Raw genomic sequence first — 8,386 nt, forward strand, 5'->3', positions numbered from 1 at the left:
GTTGTGGGTAGCTGGCGAGTGTCAGCCGACCCTGCGCCCCAGCTGCCCAGGTGCTTCTCTGACCGGAAGAGGCTTGTGGCCCTATGTCACAAACAGACCTCTTAAAGGCAACTCCCTGTTTCTCTCTGTCGATCTACTGGCCAAGGGCATGAGAGGCCAGAATTGTAGTCAAGGCATAGAGAAATACATTCTACCTTTTATTCTGAGAGTCACATGACCAAGAACTTGAGAACAAGAACTATGACCTGGGATCTTTAACATTCTCTTTCAGACATCAAACTACAGTGAGCAAAGGCTTCGGTGGCCATATAACCTAAATATCCATATAACTGTGGGTCGCTCGTTTTCACTTGTTTCTGATTTTATGTGATACTATTGTATAAGATTATCATGGTGTATCTGTTCTATTCAGTCTGTTAGTGATGGGTATTCGGATTGTTTCTGCTTTGGGTCTGCAAAGACAAAATGATGCTGTGTATCTTGGCACATGTGAGCACATATTTTGAATTGCATGTTTGCCTTCTGGGGAGAGAAACTTGTTGGCCCGTGAGATGTGCGTATCTTCAACCTGTTTTTGTAAGTGGCCATGCACTGGATATGCATTGCGCGTGGATATGCAGTTGTTCCCACTGGGCTTTGTTTTTTAAATCTTTGCACCTCCATGCACGATTCTGGACTCCACTATGCTGAGTTCCCACGTGTGTCTATCTGTCCGTCCCTCTGCCAGTGTTGCAGGCAGCTTTTGGGGAGTCTTCAAACAGGGTGACACTGAGTCAGGATAGAAAGATAGGGAAAGGTGGAAGGGCATGAGGAGTAAAAAGAGCCCCTCCCAACCCCCATACAAACCACACTTACTGCTGCTGCCCCAGGTCAGGAGTTTCTACACACTGACAACTAGAAACTGCCCTAGACAGGACACATAAGCCTACACTCCTTAAGCATTCCACAAATAAGGTTGTCAAGGCGACCAGGGTAAACAAACACATTTTCTCTTCTCTCTCCACCTCGGTTACATATTACCTCTTTCAACAGCGTGACTCCCAAATAACTCACATAGTTGCAGCTGGAGCACTTAGGTGTGCTCTGACGCTCACACTCGGCTCTCTGCAAGTGTCTCTGCTCTTTCTCCTAATCAATAAACCCACCCATTCTGCTTCGTTCCAAAATTATTTTCTGCTTCAGTGTCAATTAAAAAATCCTGTCTGCATCTACACGGAGATCCCCAAGTTGCTGATGGAGAATCCCCAGACCGCACAGCTACACCACGGCACACCGAGCTGATTTCCACTGCTGATGACAGTATGAGTCTTCCAACTTGGCTTCTTCCTCTATTGCCTATTCTTGTCCCTTCGTTTTTCTCTTCTCTTCTCTTCTCTTCTCTTCTCTTCTCTTCTCTTCTCTTCTCTTCTCTTCTCTTCTCTTCGCTTCTCCTCTCTGCTCTTCCCTCCCCTCTCCCCTCCCCTCTCTCCTCTCCTCTCCCTTCCTTTCTCTCCCCTCCCCTCTCCTCCCCTCCTTTCCCCTCTCCTCCCCTCCCTTCCTCTCCCCTCCTCCCTCCTCTCCTCTTTTCTTCTTTCTTTTTTGCCTTTAAAAAAACATGTGTCTCTGTGTGTGTTATGAATATGTACATGTTTGTCTGTTGACATCTATGGGTGTGCATACATGTGTGTATGCAAGCATGTGTGTGTGTGTGTATGGTTAAGTTAATATTAGGGCTTTCCTCGCTCACTCTCCACCTTAAATACCGAGGAAGGGTGTCTTCACATGAACCCTGAGATCTAGAGCGTCTAGCAGGAATCTCATGTCTCCATCTTGCCTGTGTTGAGCTTACAGTGGGCCACCATGTCCACCTAGCATCTGTGTGAGTGCTAGAGTTCTGAACGCTGCTCTTCACACTCACACAGCAAGCCCTTTACCAGTGGGACCATCCAGTCAGTCCTCCTCCCTGTTTATATATAAATTGTACGATCAACGTGTCCATTTCTACACATTTTTCTGTAGAAAAATTTAGATTTTTTTTCTTCTGATGCACTTTTTAATTATCGGAATTTTTGGTTGAATCTCTAGCTTTCAGTGGGATAGATATGTTTGGCAAAACTAAACTTGCCAGTCCACGGGCATGGTCTGTATCTCAGTGCTTAGATATATCTTCTTCAGTGTTTTGTATTCTCGATACAGATTTCACACACAGTTCAGTCTGAATACACTTCATGTGTCCCCAGTGCTGTTAGAAACAGCCTCTTCTGACCAGAGGTGGGGACTCTTGTTATAGCATATGTTTCTGTCCCTTGCAGTGAACTCGGGAAACTTATTTTACTTCTAAAAATAAATGAATATATTCACACATAAGTCAAAACAGTATTTTTCTAAAAATAAATACTAGGGCTCTTACTTTTTCTGTCTATACAACCTCTTGTGGCCTAGTTCTTCCTGTACAAACCAGAGTATTTTAATATTGTTGCTTTTTTATGCATTGATCTTGTTCTTACCCATAATTTTATTGAGCTTTTTTATTAGTTTGAGTAGTTTTTAAAAAGTTTTTTATAAAGACCCTCATTGTCTCTCCTCATAGAGACGCTTCATTTCTTCTTTTCAAAGGAGCGTGCCTTTGTGTTTTTCTTGCCTCATTGCAGTGTCTGAGGTCTCTGGCACAGTGTTTAAACAGAGAATAGACATCCTTGTTCCTTATTTTAGGAGGAAAGTATTCATTCTGTCAGTGTTTGATTTGATTGTCCCCCCAGATATAGTGTGTGTGTGTGTGTGTGTGTGTGTGTGTGTGTGTGTGTGTGTGTCCCACCACTCCAAGCAGTCTAGCTGGCCTAGAACTCATTATAATCCTCCTGCCTCAGCCTCTCAACTGCTGGGATTACACATGTGAGCTACCACAACCAGCTTGCAAGAGTTTCTAAAGATCAGGAGTGAATATTGCAACTGTCTTCTTGTGTTTGAACTAATGGATGTCATTAGGGTTGTGTATGGGATCATGGACAACACCTCTGAAGAAATATCTCTAAAATGGATTTCCTGCAGATAAAAAAAAATAGTTGGACTTTTTTTTTTTAACTCAGAGAGGGTCTTTGCCTTTTTATTGATATGTTTAGACTAGTTACATATGCAGTAATACTTAATGCAGTGGATTTAAATTTCCACATATCTTTCTGTTTGCTCCCTCTGACTCTCTTCCTTTTTCTCTCTGCGCCCGTCTCCTTTTGTGTTGCTGTGTTTTAGGTTCGTCTCCATATTGGCTTTACAACAGTGAACATTTTCCAGTGGTTACCCTAGGCTTCACAAGTACATGGCCTTAGTTCAGAACCGTCTGCCTAAATAATATTATGTTGAATGACACGGAGCCCCAAAGCCACTCAGGACGCTCTTTCCATCCTTGGTGACACTGTGCCTTGGTGACACTGTGGTCATTTGTTTCACTTTTGCCTGTGCATAAAGGCACAGCAGCAAGATGGCTATTTTTGCTCTCACCAGTCATCAGCACATAGTGGCCTCTGGACCAAATGGAGACTGCTTCCCGTTTCTGTTTTTTTTTTTTTTTTTTAACAGTTGGCAGTTACTCTCAATGGTTTACACATTGTCTGTAAAGTAGCTGCTGAAAAAGTTCATAGGGCCAGAAGACCTGAAACGCTCCAAAATCTGCTTTCGAGAATCATCTTTTGAGCACTTAGATGGTATTTTTGATGATAAAGTTGTATTTTTGGCTACTTTTATTCCGGTCTTAGCAATCTTTGTCTTCATTTACTTTTTAAGGTACATCACGCAGGTTCTGGTTTGTATCCCCTCTTTTATTTGAGGAACACACACACACAAACTCACACACACATATACACACATACATACTCAAACATATATACACACTCACACACACACTCACAAACACACACATATACACACATACTCACACACATACACACAAACACACACTCTCACACACACACTCACACTCTCACACACACAAAAACACACTCTCACACACACTTTCTCTCTCTCTCTCTCTCTCTCTCTCTCTCTCTCTCTCTCTCTCTCACACACACACACACACACACACACACACACACACACTTCATGCTCCTTTGCTTGGCAGTAACCACAGTCAGATTTTGTTTGTCTAAGACCGGTTTGTTCACTTTGTTTCTAACTGGTCACCTTAGGTCTGCCACTTCCACATAGTTCCAAGGCCTTTTCGTCTCTCACCCCAACTCAGCGGCCACTGCCCATAAAGCAATCCCTTCCCACTTCTCCCGCCAGGCCCTGACAACCACTAGTTGGCTGTCGCTATGGACTTGCTTATTCTGAGTGTTTCAGGCAAATGGAGTAATGTGGAAGACTGACCTGGGTCCTTTACTTGGCTCTGCATTTTCAAGGCTTACTTATCACCTTTTAAGGTATTTATTGAGAGAGAGAGAGAGAGAGAGAGAGAGAGAGAGAGAGAGAGAACATTCATATGTGTAGAGACCAAAGAACAATTCCCAGAAGTCTGTTCTCCCCTTTCATCTTGTGGGGCCTAGAATCAAACTCATGCTGTCAAGTTTTGTGGCAAGTGCCTTTACCAGGTGAGCCATCTTGCCAGCTGGGGAATCGCTCACCTTAAACAGCACTTCGCTCCTTTTGTATCTGAGTAATCTTCCATGCGTGGCTTTACCACATTCTGTTTATCCAGTCCCTGGCTGATTTCACCTTTTGGCTATTGGATGTAGCGCTGAGTTCAACATCCATGTGCAAGTATTGGTTTGAGCCCCTATCTCAAACTACACCTAAGGGTGCGATTGCCGCGTGTATTAGTCAGGGATCTCTAGAGGAACAGAACCAATACGATCTATTAAATAAGCTAATGCTAAAATAGTAACAACAACTGAACCACCCCTGAGAGGTGAGAGCCCTAAGTGCTCAGTCCTTGAGGGCTGGGAGTCTCAGCCGTTGGAATAGTCCCATAGTAACTGTCTCTCACTGTGGAGGTGGACAATCTGGTGGCTTGGCAAACCCACTCTGGTGCCTAGAAGGTTCCTGGAGAGCTGCTGGGTTCTAGTCTACAATGAAAGCCTGGACAAGCTGGTTTTGATAACACTGAAGAAATAGTCATCATCATCATCATGGTTACTGTCACCAGCAGCAGCAGCAGCAGCAGCAGCAGCAGCATAACTGACTCTGCAGCAAGAGAAAAGAGCAAGAGAGCCAAAGGCAAGAAATCTCTCTGTCACTCCCTTTTATCTGAGCTGGCACCAGAAAGCACCTTTCATAGAGTACATTGATTATGACAACTGGGACAGTTCCTCAGGTGAGGCGTGTATGTGTATGTGTGTGTGTGTGTGTGTGTGTGTGTGAGTGTGTGTGTTGCCAGTTGACATTAAAACCAACCATCATTCTCGTTCATACGGTAATTCTGGGGCTAACTTGTTAAAAACGGTCTGGGTGGCTCTGGTTATTCTGTAACTTGCCCTGTAGACCAGGCTGGCCTCGAACTCAGAGATCTGCCTTCAGAGTGCTGGGATTAAAGGCATGCACCACCATGCCTGGCTTCTGGTGCTAACTTTTTAAGGAACTTACAAATTAATTTCCATAGAAGCCACATGTATTTATGTTTCCACTAGCAATGGAATGTGGGGGTTCTGGTTTCTCTGTATCTGTATCAATACTTGTTACTTTCTGATATTTTTTCTTTTTTCTTTTCTTTTTGAAACAAGGTCTTACAATGTAGCCCTGGCTAGCCTAGAACTCACAAAGACTTGCCTTCCTCTGCCTACCTAGAGCTGGAATTAAAGCCATGTATCACTGTCCACTGTCCACTGCTGCTGGCTGGTTTTTTTTAAAGGATGACCAATGAAGTAAATATGACACATCATCTCATTGTGGTTTCGTCTATACTTCCTCAGTGACTTACATGACTGAGTATCTTTCCATGTGATGGTTGGCCATTCGTATATATTTTCTGGAGAAATGTCTACTTAAATTTTTTTTTTTTGCCCATTTTAAATTTGAAGTGTTTGTCCTTTTGTTACTGCATTGTAGATTACAGCTTTTATTCATATACGTGTGTGTGTGTGTATGTGTGTGTGTGTGTGTATGTGGGTGTATGTGTGTGTGTATGTGTGTGTATGTGTGTGTGTGTGTGTGTGCACTCTGCACACAATCTTGTTCAGCAGTGATTGGCAAATATTTTCTTCCATTCCTTATGTTTATTTATTCTTTTTTATTCTCTTCACATTGTCCTTTGATGCCCTAAGATGTTCAGTTTTGACAAAGTCTACCTAATCTAATTTTTCTCTAATTGCCTGTGTTTTGAGTGATAGGGCTGAGAAATTATTCTTAGTTCAGTGATGAATATTACCCCTGTACTTTATTCTAAGAGTTTTGTCATCTGCCTTTGATTTGGTTTATCTGTGATTACTCTTTGCATATGGTGTAAAATAAGTGTCCATATTGGTTTATCTTTGGTTACTCTTTGCATATGGTGGGAAATAAGGGTCCATATCTGGTCTTTGGACTTCAGTTTGCTTCAGAGATGTGTTGAAAGAAATACTCTTTTCATGTCACATGGTCTTGCCACGCTTATGAGGATTTGTATTTCAATTTCTGGTTTTGGTCCCTTAGTCTGTATCTATGCTCACGCCTGTGCTGTGCCGTTTGGATTCCAATCGGTTCGTTAGAACCTTTGAAATTGAGACTTGACTCCTCCAGCCTCATTCTTTTTTAAATTGTTTAATTGTTTAATGCCCCTTCAAATTATATGTAAATTTCGGTCAGCCTATTTCAGCAGGAAAAAAAAAAAGACTACTGGTCTTTGGGTTGGAATTGTATTGACACACAGTTTGCCGTCTTGAAATCATGATTGTCTTCTAATGAAATCTTTTCATTAAGGTCTTCTGAACTTCGGGCCTGTTTCATGAGTCAGTATGTAAGTCCTGCACTTCCTTGGTTACATTTATCCCCAACTGAAAAAAGATTTGTTTTATTTAGTTAGTTTTTTTCAAGACTTCATTTCTCTGGGTAGCCTTGGCTGTCCTAAAACTCACTGTGAAGGCCTCTGCCTCCCACGTGCTGGGGTTAAAGGGTGTGTGTCACCACCACCTGGGTAGTTACGCTTATTTACTTGTTTGTTTATGTGTTTATTTGTTTATGTGTGTGTTGGTGCATGCATGCATGGAAGTTAAAGGACAATTTGCAAGAGTCAGTTCTCTCCATTCAGGTCACCCAGAAGATGAAAACTTCTTAATTTAAACAAGGGTCATCGGCTTGGTAGCAAGCCCCTTTATCTAATGAGCCACATTACCAGCTTTATTTGAAATTAATTTTTGATGCTATGATAAGGTGTGCTGGAGAGATAGATGGCTCTGGTTAAGAGAGAAGACTGGCTTTGCAAAAGACCTGAACCCAGTTCCTGGCACCCACATTGGATAGGGCTCAGCGTCACCTGTAACTCTAGCTCCCGGAGACTTAGTGCCTCTGGCTTCTGTGGGCACCTGCACTCACTTACACGCATGTCTACACACACGTGTATAACTAAAAATAAGTACTAAAAATGAAAACTTTTATTTTCCTTTTTTGATCACTGCTAGCATACAGACATACAACTTAGTTTTGAGTGCTGAGCTTGTATTCCGTGGGTTTATTTAATTCACTTATTATATCTAATAGTTTGTTTTGTAGTTTATTTAGCATACACACACACACACACACACACACACACACACACACACATATATATATATATATATATATATATATATATATATATGCTCCTTTTCATTTAGAGTTCCTCTGTCTCTTTTACTTCCTGGTTACTCTGGCTAAAATTTCCTACACAATATTAAAGGGGGGGAGGAGGAGGGGGAGGAAGAGGGGGAGAGGGAAGGGACAGGGAGGGGGAGGATGTATCCATGATCTAAGAGGAAGAGCTTTCTGTCCTGCCGCAGGATGAGCTATGCCTTTACGAAAAAGCCTCAAATCATGCTGAGGGTTTTCCCTTTCACTCCATCTTGGTTGAACTTTTAAAAATTTTGAATGTATGTTGGATTTTTGTCAACACCCCTGGGGATGCTCACCTCGGACTGTGTGTTTGCTCTATCAGCATGGTGTGCTCCGCTGAGCTTTTCTGAATGAAATCGTAAAAGAACCAGCTAAAACACACACCATCGACTGTCTTTAAAAAGTGAGGGATGTCCCGGGAGGTGGCTTAATTAGTAAAGTGTAGTAAAGTGTTTGCAACACAAGCATGAGGCTCTGAGTTCGGATCCCAGCAACCCAGTAAAAGCCATGCCCAGTAACACATACCTGTAACTTTAGCTCTGCAGAGGTCAAGATAGGAGGATTTCTGGGGCTTTTTGGTCAGCTAGTCTAGCCACTCATGTGAAGAGGCACTGAGGCAGACACTCAGAATTGATCT

This window comes from Mus caroli, chromosome 18, assembly GCF_900094665.2.
Source record: "Mus caroli chromosome 18, CAROLI_EIJ_v1.1, whole genome shotgun sequence".
Lineage (NCBI taxonomy): Eukaryota > Metazoa > Chordata > Mammalia > Rodentia > Muridae > Mus > Mus caroli.